We start from the raw sequence: 12,111 nt of genomic DNA on the forward strand, positions 1-12,111 counted from the left end.
CTGCTGTAGTGCTGTGGTGCTATTAAGCTCAGAATTTGCAGTAATATGTCAAGAAAATAAACACCCACACACTATGGCTTATAACACACATACCCCCATATGTAATAAAAGGCACTAAGTTTGCCCAGGAGCAGTAACCCATAGCAACCAATAAGATGCTTGCTTTTAAACAGGTGAGCAGTAAATGCTACCTGCTGATTGGTTGCTATAGGTGATTAGAAGTGTAGCAAACTTTGCTCCTGATATTACATATCCCTTATACTACTTTACTAAACAAAATGGCTACGGGAAAACAATCCTAAACAATACACAATGCCACAGCACTACAGTGACTAAAACAGTTATAACACTTAATACTTAGCTTTGTTTAGGTGGTGAAGTTCAACCCTTGGTCCTTTGGCCAAAATAGCCAACTTCGTTGGGGGCACTAAACACACAATAAAGAACAATGCAAAGATAAAACACCGTAAAATCCAATAAAACCACCTAAACCAACAGAAGAACAATAATTGCAATGAAATCGGTGGTCAGAGCCCTGGATCCACCAACGTCACTGCAAATTCAGCACCCAATAGCAATACAAAAAGTTACAGTGCAATAGAATAATTCAAAAACAGAAATCAATTATGAAAATGCCAAAAAAACACTAAAATGCAACCAAATAAATCAGATAATTATAGAGCAAGATCAGAAATAAAGTTTTAGTAAAAAAAAAGACTGCCAAAGAAAGCAAAGACAGAAAGAAAAGAAAAGAAAGAAAGAAAAAAAAAAAAAAAAAAGTGTAAGTGTAAGTGTGTGTGTAAGTGTCTGTGTGTGCTTGGGAAAGTTGTAAATCAGTGTGTATGTGTACAAAAGTGTAATAATGACAAAGATAGAAGAAAAAATGCAAAAAAAAAAAAAAAAAATTTTTTTAGACAGTTGAGATAGAAATAAGCAAAATAAACAGTGGTAGAGAGTTGTAGTTCAGCTTACCCAAGGCAGGCAGACGATCAGGGGCGATCAGGGGCGATCAATCCAGCAGGAAGGCAGCAGGGGAGCTCCATCTCGTCCGAAGTGCGCAGCAGGAGTGAGGGAGCCGACAGTAGGCGGCGCTATTTAAAGGGACAGCAGTGGACACGTCATCAACGCGTGTCCACTGCTGTCATTGGCTGGCGACGCGATCGGTGCGGCTCGGGGACCCGGATCGGTGAGTATGTCTATGTTTGCTCGTTGCCTAGGGGGATCTGAGGGGTTTACAAGCGCTGCGCTGCTTTAAAAGCGAGCGCAGCGCTTGTAAACCCGACAGTGCCATTGGACGTAGATTCTACGTCCCATGGCACTTTGGTCCCTTGGTACCTGGGACGTAGAATCTACGTCCCTTGGCACTTAAAGGGTTAATCATTGCTATTCCAGGACAGGAGGAAGGATAAACCAGACAGAAAATCTAAATCAAGTTCACTTATGAAAAGGAGCTTATGGCAGTATATAAAGTACTATAATATAATATACACCATTTAATCCAATACATGATTTGAAAAAAACAGCATAATAATAGTTCAAGGCTCATGGGTAAAGTGTCAAAAATGTACAAATAAATACCCACATGATCTGTGCCTACATAGTGTACACATGATGTACTGCATTTTATCCATACTTCAGCAGTTGATTAAATCAAATTCTGGCCCAAAGCAAATTTTGCCCATTTGCACCTAGTAATAGATGAATATACAGTATATAGAAGAGTTACTGGATTCAAGAATAGCCAATGTGCCATGCTGAGGTGGACTTCATTTTTAAATGTTGTTTATTCATTTTAATACAGGGAGTTGTTGTTGTTTTAAATGATTTTCATCTTTTTCACAAATAAGTTCCTTTCTAAACCCTGGCACTTCTTCCCTCCTGAGAAACAGCACAGAAGCCAAATTAAGGAAAACCACAAAACGTATGAGTCATTTGAGGATGAACCAGGAGACCACAGAAAGCTCCATGCAGCAAGATGACCAAAGCCTTAATTGCAACTGAAGACCAAACTTTGTGAGTACTGTAAATCTGCAGAGCAATAAAAATAACCCACAAACAGGAAAAGAGCAGCAAAAAAAGAATAATCAAATAGGAAAGTGCGTTATCTGTGTCCTGGGCTTACATTGGGAGCTGCCTGGCAGTTGTAGAGTGTCTTTTTGCAGCGGCTTCTTGATAATTATATCAGACCCTACTAATTTAAGCTCAAAATAGAGAGGGCAAAACTAAGCTTGCCTGTTCAGCAGAGCCTGCTAAAGGAGAAATATTGGGGTGAATGCACCAAATAGATCCCAGAGCTCTCCACTGAGAAAAGGCTTCCAAAATCAGTAGTTTGTTTGCTTCCAGCATTATTGCAGCAGGGTAAGGGATTTGGTAAGGGTTTATGTCATAGTGAGGGGAGGTCATTTGCCCAACTACAGACTGATTAAGGACTAGAGATTTGGTGTTTAGAGGCTGAGTGTAAGAGATGGATTCTAGCCATTCTGTAAAAGGAGAAGGATAGTAATTTTGGCATTTTACTGCCAAGAGATTCACCACATTAGTGCCACCTTGAACGCTATATTTATTCTGCAGAAAGCTTTACCATACCTGAGTAAACAGCCCTAGCAGCTCCCTCCATTTAGAATAGCAGCTGCCACTTTAGCTTGGTCTCAGTAGCTTCCATGTTGTAGCTCTAGCCATTGGAAGCTCAGATCACACATTCTTATGGGAGAGGGAGACAGAGAGAGGAGAGAGCTGCGCAGACTCGTGCCCCAAACCTGAAGGAGACCTACAGGAGCGGAAGTCTGACACCAAATAACATGATAGAGCACTCAGTGGAGCGTTTCTGTGAATGCTTATGGCTGTATAAAGCTTACTTAGTTTTTACCTTTACTTCTCCTTTAAGTATCAAGGCTTACTATAACGAGACTGTTCCATATAGGCAGTTCAATCAGTGAATGGTTGCCATAGGATACCCTCTTCTTTCCTTCATAGATAGAAAGTTATCTGCTCTCTATGAGGCCAATTTATCATTTGTTGGGTTAAATATTTGTGGCAAAAAACAGGATCACATTATTTAACTCTGTCGTTTTGTTTGTCCTCAACCACAGTTTGTTTTCACTATGTAGTTTTGTCTCCAAAAATCATAACAAATAAAATATAAAAGCTTGATATCCAAAACCTGATGAGTTTTATTGTGATCACAGCAAAAACCTAACTTGATGCCTAATAAATTAGTCTCTAAGTCTTTGTATTTTATCTCCTAGTGGGGCTATATATGGTGTATTCTGGGATGATATTTGAGAGAAGTGTGTGGATCAGTTGTAAACAGGTATAATAATAAAACAAACATAAATACAATATACAGCAAATATATATAATATTTTCTCCTTTTTTCTCCTCTGAGAACATCGAGGAGCTGAATTAAGGTCAATCTCCAAAACTGATCTAAAGATGATTTAGGAAATAAAAGAAATTTACTAACACGGTATGAACTGATGCCTTAAATGGGGCTCGAGACAAAACTTTGTGACTTCAAATATGAGGTACCAAATGGAAAGCCTTCAATGCCAACTACCTCTTCTAAACAATCTGGGAAAGAAAAAGAAAGTTTCCAGAAGAGAGCCAAAGGGGAAGCCAGTAGCAAGAACAGAAATAGAAATTGGAATAGTTAGGATTTGCAATCTAATGTAAATATCAAGCGGAATGGAGGGGGAAATTCAAATATATAGAAAGGGAAGGAGGTGGCTATTTCCAATCTAGTCCTCCCTGCCTGTGGTACATCAGTCATTTATGTGTATTGGGACTTATCTTAGAAGCTGAGTAGTAGGTACAAGAAGCCTGTTTGTTTTGTAGTAGTTTTGGGTAATAATGCCAAAATCTACTGATTCCTACTCAAGCCATTTAAAAGGGCCAAAGGGAACCATGCTGGAAAAAGGAAGGGCTGTCTGTAGGTCACAAGCACTTCTCTCAATATGTTTGTAAAACATTACAAGAAAAATGTAAGTGGCAAAAGCCGACTGGTGGTATTTATCACATGGTCTCAGATTTGAAGTCCTTCTGCTGCGTGCCATTTGTCATTATACACATGAATGGCAAGGGATATGTTACTCGAGTAAGCTAGGATCAGTCGAAGGACAATTATGAAGAAAGAGGAAATTCCTAATTGTGCGTCCTCACATAAAATAGTTCCTACTCCTATTTTCTGTAGAGCCTAGCTAAACATTATAACGTCCCTGAAACAGAAGGTTTCACTTTTGAGAAACAGCGAAAGCAGCATGATAAAAGATTTACATTCAAAGCCAGTATGTCTTTTGGAAAATGTTTTGCTTAGCTGTAGTTGAAATTTCTACAAAATTCTTGACTACACAGAAAAAGTGAAAGGAAACACAAGCATTTCACTAACCTGTAGCCTATAAGAAGTTATGATCAATTCAAAGCTCAATTTCTGTAAAATGAAATACAAATGAGAAGGTCATACAATGACTTATTTTTCACATGAACACAAAGGCTTAGCCTATGTCTAGAACGTTAAGATCTCAAGTGGATATTTAAATGTGACCTGTTTGTATGTGGGGAGATTGACTTTTGACATTAGTCTGCTTGCTGCTGATGGCATTTGGCTTGAACCTTAGGATAAGTGGTAGCTGCTATTAGCAAAGACTTTAAAACAGCCCTTGTCATTGCAAGCCAGTTATCTCTTTATCCGGTAAAATGTCATAAGTGGCCTAAGGCCACTTGTCTCTTATCACTGTCAATTAGATACAGTCAATTGTTGCTTAAAGTGCCATAGGTCAAATAATCCCTTCATTTTTTTAAAATGTACAGAATGGTAAACTGGCATTCCAAGAATAACTACAACATTGTGATTCAAATTTGTATATTTAAGATTCAGTTTACTACCCAATATTTAATGTTTCTTTGGAGGTGACTGAATGAAGTATTGTCAAACCATCTTACAGACCTGTAAGATTGCAGTTAGCTTGTCTGAAAAGAAAATCCAGTATGGCATCTTGGCCTGTATACAAGGCATCCAGAGCTTTAGAAGTGAGGGAGAATGAGCCCTCTCACAGTTCCTTTTAGATTAAATCATTCATTTTGGAGGAATCAATTTGGACATGAAGGCTATCAACAATATGTAACAGCCCATCATCAGTCAATATGCTCCATGTGTGTCTTTGATCCATCTACACCTAATTTTTTGTTGGGTACATAAGAGAAGGGCAAAAAGGGAACCATGAGGAATAAGAGTAGGGGTAAGAACAGTACAGCGTACAGGAGATCAAAACATTGCAAGGACTTTTTTGGGTTGTAAAATGAATAGGTTATACCATATTTAAAAAGGAAAAGAAAGTAGATAATAGGTTTGGGGCAACATAACAATGATATGAATAGTAAATAATCCACTAGATTAGTTCAAAGTCTTTGCATGTTTCTCTTTTGCACTTCTTACTATTTTTACTGTGTTAGTGGCACATGATAGTGGATAAGAATATATATATATATATAGACGTGTTGTGAATATGTAAAATTGCAAGCAGTTTGTGGAGTGCAACATAGCAGCTGCAATGGTAATTAAAATTTTTACCATTCCTTAAATGGAATTTCCCAGTGTTTAGACCAAAATTTAAGTATGGAATAGACTTTTGGGCACCGATCCATGGAAAAGATATTGCCAAATTGAAAAAGGTTCACAGAAGAGCAACAGAATTGAGCCTTAAGCACAAGTGTATGTATGGCTTTTGTTAGACTGCCTGGCACATTATGGTGCCCCTGCTGAAACTTTGGAGCAAAGTTCTATCATAAGTAATGAAGGATAACAGTACAGCATGTTATCACTGGTCTGAAGATATAGGACTAAATCAGTAGTAGTAAGTACAGGGACCCATTATCCAGAATACTTGAGATTGGGGGTTTTCCAGATAAGGGGTTGTTCCGTAATTTGAATTTACATTCATTAAGTCTACTAAAAATCAGTCTTAGTTCGGATAATGAATTCCATACCTGTAACAGATTGGTTTAGGCAGCTTGGGTTACTTTGCATACAATTCTGCTGTGGGCTGTGGGAGATGGACTATGGGGACCAGAGATCTGTGTATTTTGGCTTGGTTCCTCATAAGGCAAAGATGAGCTTCTCCATTGTGCAAGTTGGGTTCATTTTAGTAACCCAGTTGGATTGTTCTGGAAAGTTTGATGATTTCTACTGGGAAGATTAACTCTGGATGAATGAGCCTCTTTCTGTCTGGTATGTAAGGCAGTAAGGAGACAAACCAGCCTCACTGACTTGTAAAAGGCCCTGTCAGTTATGTGCTTTTGGATAATCATCTGAGGCACTTTTTGGGGCTTCCAGTGCCTCCTGCCGCAAATTATCTGATATATCCCATTTCAGTGTATTGAGCATATCAGTGTCAAAAATTAGCGTTTGTAGCATTCTGTGTATTTTGAGGGTAATTTCATATTGTCCTGTTGGGTAATCAGTAACTAAATCTTGAAACCTGCATCCCTATTTGGCTGCAGTATCACCTTTTTGGGTGAGTCAATCCTCAGGTGGGAGTCCAGATTATTTAGTATAGCCTGCCTTTGCCTCAAGGTCTTGCCTGATTGTATTTCTACTCTTTGAGTTCCTGGGTGTATGCAATTGATCTTCTAATTCTTTAACTTTTAGCCTTTTCCCAAAAATTCTTGATCATAGCTTGCCATCTGGATTACAACTCTGCTGCCACAAACTCAAAAATATAAAAACCTAAAAATATCATTGATAATTTTGCTCATGATTAAAAAAAAAGGTTAAAACATTTTTATTTTCAACACCTTAAAAGTGTTTACAAAGCTGAAAAATGATCATACTGGAACCAAGTGTATCCACCATGTGATATTATGATAAACCACTGGAAATGACCATCAAACATAAATAGTAAAACCTCCCTAACTAAAGGCTGCCATACACGGGCCGATTCTAGCTGCCGATATCGGTCCCTTCGGCAGCTTATCGGCCCGTGTATTGGCACTTACGACGAGCCTGCCTGACCGACATCTGGCCTGATATCGATCGGACAGGTTTAAAAATCAGTCGGTCCCTAAACCGACAGATGCCTATACCCCCAGTTCAAATTAGGTGGGGATATCAGGAGAAGATCCACTCACTTGGCGACCCATAGTTTGAACCATGTACGGTTCCAAATGATATACGGTGACACAGGCACATATAAGTGGGGAACGTGACATTCCACCTGCACCTGTGAGGGTATGGGCCCATTAGAAAGAAGGATTTGCGTTTCGTCCTGCACTACAATATTTGCATTAGTTTGAACCATGTAGGGGTTCAAGTAATATATGGTGCAAAGTTTTCTATGATCCTATTGCCTATAGTAACGATTTAGCAGGTAGTATTAACTGGTCTCCTATTTAAGGGCTTGCAATCACAAGGGTTTGCCCTGGGTGAAAGACCCATGAGTACGAGCCCTAAAAGCAAACATCTCATCTTTTATACCTTGCATTCACTAAGGAAATTAATGATTACATGCAACATGTTAAACAAATAGGCATTGATTTCTTAATTTACTTCAGAAAATATCCGAATAAAAAGACGCAATAGGGAGCAACAAACTGTTCATTAAAAATAGTACTGACAAGAGGTTCTCAGGCCATAATTTTTAGTATAAAAATGTAAGAAAAAAAAGCCTTGGCTTAGAAAGTCAAAGTCATCCTTGTAGATATGACATTCTGGATTCACTCTTCCAAGGTCAGATAAACCAGTCATGTTACCCTTGGCAAGCTGTTAGGGGAAATATTTTCCTACAATCCCACAGAAAATATAGCATAGTGTAAAGGAGCAATGACACATTGGATTGTGATGTTGTCAGATTTAGAAAGAAAGTTGTACACTGATAGACACACTTACTAGAATCCATTGGTCCCTTCCAAAGAACATATTTTTACAATCAATAACTGATTGTGATGACTGCATAAATAGAATTTAGAATCAATTAACAGACCAAAATATTACAAGTTTTTATATTGATATTTGATATTGATATGCCATAGTATTAGTTTAGATGATATTTGTGTAAGGATGCTATATTGTGTTTCTGTAGTAATATGGTAGCAGCTTAGCGACTGGATGCCTTTAATTAAAGCAATTGCATAGACGGACGCTGCTACGGGAGGGGGAGCACTCAAGGCTATAGATGTGAATAAATAGCTCTGCTCTGCTCCATTTCTAATAACACTGGCTAACAGTAATGGAGGAGATGCTACTTTAAAGGGGACCTTTCACACTAAGAAATAATTCCAAATGTATTTCTATTGTTTGTCCAGCAAAATAAACTTCACTTACAATGTATTAATAATATAAATCTTGTTTGCTTCAGTCTTGGAATTACACAATCACAGCAATCAGGCAGGCAGGCAGGCGCCATTTTGTGGACACTGTTATTAATGAAAGCTTTGCATCATGCCAAAATCCTGTTTATGTGATAGAATGGAGGACCAGATGGCTATGCCCATGCAATGGCCACACAATTAGATAGTAAGGAGGGAAGCGGAATGTGGGGAAGGTAGTGACATTTAGGAAGTGCTGAATGGAAAGTGCATAGAGGTGGGGCAAGCAATATATGATTGACAGCTGGGATTTTTAAATGCTTTTATAATGGGTATGGATGTGTTAATAAAATAAAGAATTTTATATTTAAGCTATACCATTCTTACCCATGATGGGACCCTAGGGAGAGAGGAAATGTCATCCTCGTCTTTGGGGGAGTATTTATTAACCTTGGAGACAAATATCATTGGTGATGTTGCTCATAGCAACCAATAAGCAATTAGATTTTAACAGTCACCTACAATTTACTGTGTTGGCTTACACAGTATAACAAATATGCCCCTATTATACTGTAAGCCTTTGCTCTCTGTTCTGGAGCATAGAGACCTGAAGCTGTGAATACAGCACTGCCTGCATTCGAGAAGAGTCATTTACAAAGTGAAGGCATGGTGAAAAGTGCCAAAAAGGGCTACAAACCCCCATGTTTTTCAGGATTTGCATCCTGCCCTGCACTTTTCTGAATTCCTGCAGGTCATTGCTCTACAAAATGGAGTGCAGTGACCTGCATGTGCCCCATGAATACAGCATTGCCTGCATTCATTAGGGTGGGCAGGGGGTGGCACACAGGCATTGCCCTCCTTCATCCCTAATTTGGGGCATTCAAGGCTACAGATGTGAATAAATTCATGTGAATAAATAGCTCTGCATGCAGTAGATATCTTCCATTTCTAATAACATTGACTAAAGGAAAAACAGTAATGGAGGAGATGCTACTTTAAAGGGAACCTGTCACCCTAAGAAATAATTCCAAATGTATTTCTTTTGTGTTTGTCCAGCAAAATAAACTTCACTTACTCGATTTATATTATATATATAGGGGAAAGGCCCAGTTAGACTGAGATTTATATGCAAGGGATGTCATTTTAGGCGATGCACTCTCATTCATCAGTAGCAGAATAAGATGTGAAACTGATTTTGTAGCAGCTAAGAATAAATAGAACCTGGAAACTCGACAAATTACTCTAAAGTTTAAATGATCCCACGAGGATTGCCAAGATGTATGCACCCAGGCCGTAATTTAACCGAAGGGTGAATTGTTCAAAGAAAAGTGAAAAAATATCCCGTCTGAATTTGCAATGAGGTTAATGGAGCCGATCATTAGTGAAGACGAAGAGAAGTTGAAAGTTTTACATAAGAACATCAAGTGGAATTTTTAGAAGATCATTATTCTGAAAAATCTAATGGTGATTTGGCTACAAAGTGAAATATTGTCATGTAAGAACAAAAGGGTTTTGAGGGGCAGCGATTATCATAATAATTGTTATGACCTTTTAATAAATGAGTGTAGTTTGGCCATCTGAAATATAAGAAAAGGCCATCAATAAAAGAAAGGGCCATGGTAAGAATAAGCAACGATATGGTGGAGGGACAGACAAAAATTGGGTTTTCCTTTTCATCAAAAGTATAGCTACAAAAGAGGAGATTCTAAGACCTTAGATTCAGCAATTTGTCCAGTATTCTCTTTGGCAATACAGAGGTTTCTCTGTAACAGGGGGACGTTGTATTTTGTCCCCAAGGTGAGAATGGAAAAATGTAATTCTACAAAATTGACAGCTGTTTGCCAAGCAAAACTTCTCGCTGGCTTAAGGGTGGAAATGCACACATAGCCCTGTGTATGATGTGCTGTACGTGGATGATGGCTTGAGGTAAGAAATTTTCACCTGGATTCAAATCAGAACTCTTTTGGTTCAAAACATGGGTCCCAATACAGTGTGGGGTTCATGATCCCAGTTAACACAGTAAAAAAAAATGTTTACAATGGACAATAGTCAATAAATTGTTTGGTTAGTTCTAAAACAATTCTTGGCTCTAGATTTCAACCTACACATTAAAAAAAACTGAGAAACCCTGTTAACAGGAAGTGTGGCGATTGTCACGTTTGCCAGTATTTTCTAAAATCAGTTTTTGGATGGATGGATTTAAGATATTCAGGGTGTCTGCACACATTACAATGCAGTGATCCCCAACCAGTGGTTTATGAGCAACTTCTTGCTTACTATCCCTTTTGATGTTGCTCCCAGTGGCCTCATAGTAGGTGCATGTTTTAGAATTTTTGGCTTGGAGGCAAGTTTTGGAAGCACAGAGACACAGTTTTACTCCAAGCAGAGCCTCCTGCAGGCCAGCAGACCACATGGGGATAACAAGTAGCCAATTGCAGCCCTTATTTGGCTCACCAACACTTTTTACATCTGAGTGTGGCTCACAAGTAAAAAAGGTTGAGGACCCCTGCCATAATGAATGTAGAGACACAGATCCACCTGAAATATGGTGTTACCCATGTGAGCCAAAGGGAAATATTCAAATGCTGTACAAATGGCATGAAGTAGTAATGATGGCCATTGATTTTACGCATTTACCATGAACGTGCATTGTTTCTTAGAAGGTAGACTGAGGCACAGGGGGTTGCCTGTGGTTAGTTCTTTACTGGAGCTGGTGTTAAATACAGGCTTCCCATTGGATTAAGAAAGGTGCAACCAGCACAAGAGCACACATGTGCTGCAGTGAGGGTAGGCAAATGTATTAACTAATTGATCTTCTACTGTGGGCAATTTTGCACTTGTTAGCATTTGTAAGGTTCCATGTCACTCTGTGGTTATAGCAGAAACCTTGCATTATAATGAGAACCCTCCATAGTGAAGGCTAAAATGCTCTCTGTTGGTCAAAGCAATAACTCTGGTGATCAGAAAGAAATATTATTATTATAACATAAATCAGACAGTACAGACATAATTTCAAAGCCATAGTGCCTTTATGATTAGCTGATGAGAATGGGCTTATCATGGGCCCAAATGCGGTGCATGTGCGTTCCACCAGTTGGTCATTTATGTTTTCGCAGACAAGATCACTGTTCAAAAGCAGAGAAAATGTGCTTAGAAAGCTAAAAATCCTGCTTTAACCCACATGTGTACAATGTCAGAAGCATCCTTGCGCGCCCTCTGTCTGTATTGGTCCGAGACTGTAAAATCACATAAAACCTAGAGTGAATGCACATAATAGCAGCCTACAGCAGACATCACGCAAGAGACTTCATATGGCAACCAAATGTTCCATGCTAATGGGCCTTTTATGGCTTGCCTTGCAGAAATACCAAAGGACCGTGCTTTATAACAGAAGATGGCTTGCCAGTATGAGACGGATCATTATTAATGGCAAAGGCATGCTCTGATTCTACTCTTGGAAGGTGGCAGATAACAGACAAGACATTCAAGTAGCTGACAGAGTAACCTATAAGTGCCTGTCTTGTGCAATCTACTTGTCAGCTTTTCAGTTAGGAGAGGAGACGTGTGCCGTAGCTGTCAGCTTTGTGTCATCTTTCCCCTCTGCCTTTCAGCACATTTGGCTCAATGAATGGACTCAATGTTATGCTTAGCGAGTTCATTATTCTTTTGCTAAGCAACTGACACAAAAACATCCATTTTGGTACATGTACTGCATGTAAAGTTGTATAAAATGACCTGTGTACTTATGGCGGAATGCAGTGAAAAATTGGTTACTTCCTTACCCAAGTACTGCTTTATTTCCCATAAGAGCCA

This window comes from Xenopus tropicalis, chromosome 5 (assembly GCF_000004195.4).
Source record: "Xenopus tropicalis strain Nigerian chromosome 5, UCB_Xtro_10.0, whole genome shotgun sequence".
In the NCBI taxonomy this organism is placed as follows: domain Eukaryota; kingdom Metazoa; phylum Chordata; class Amphibia; order Anura; family Pipidae; genus Xenopus; species Xenopus tropicalis.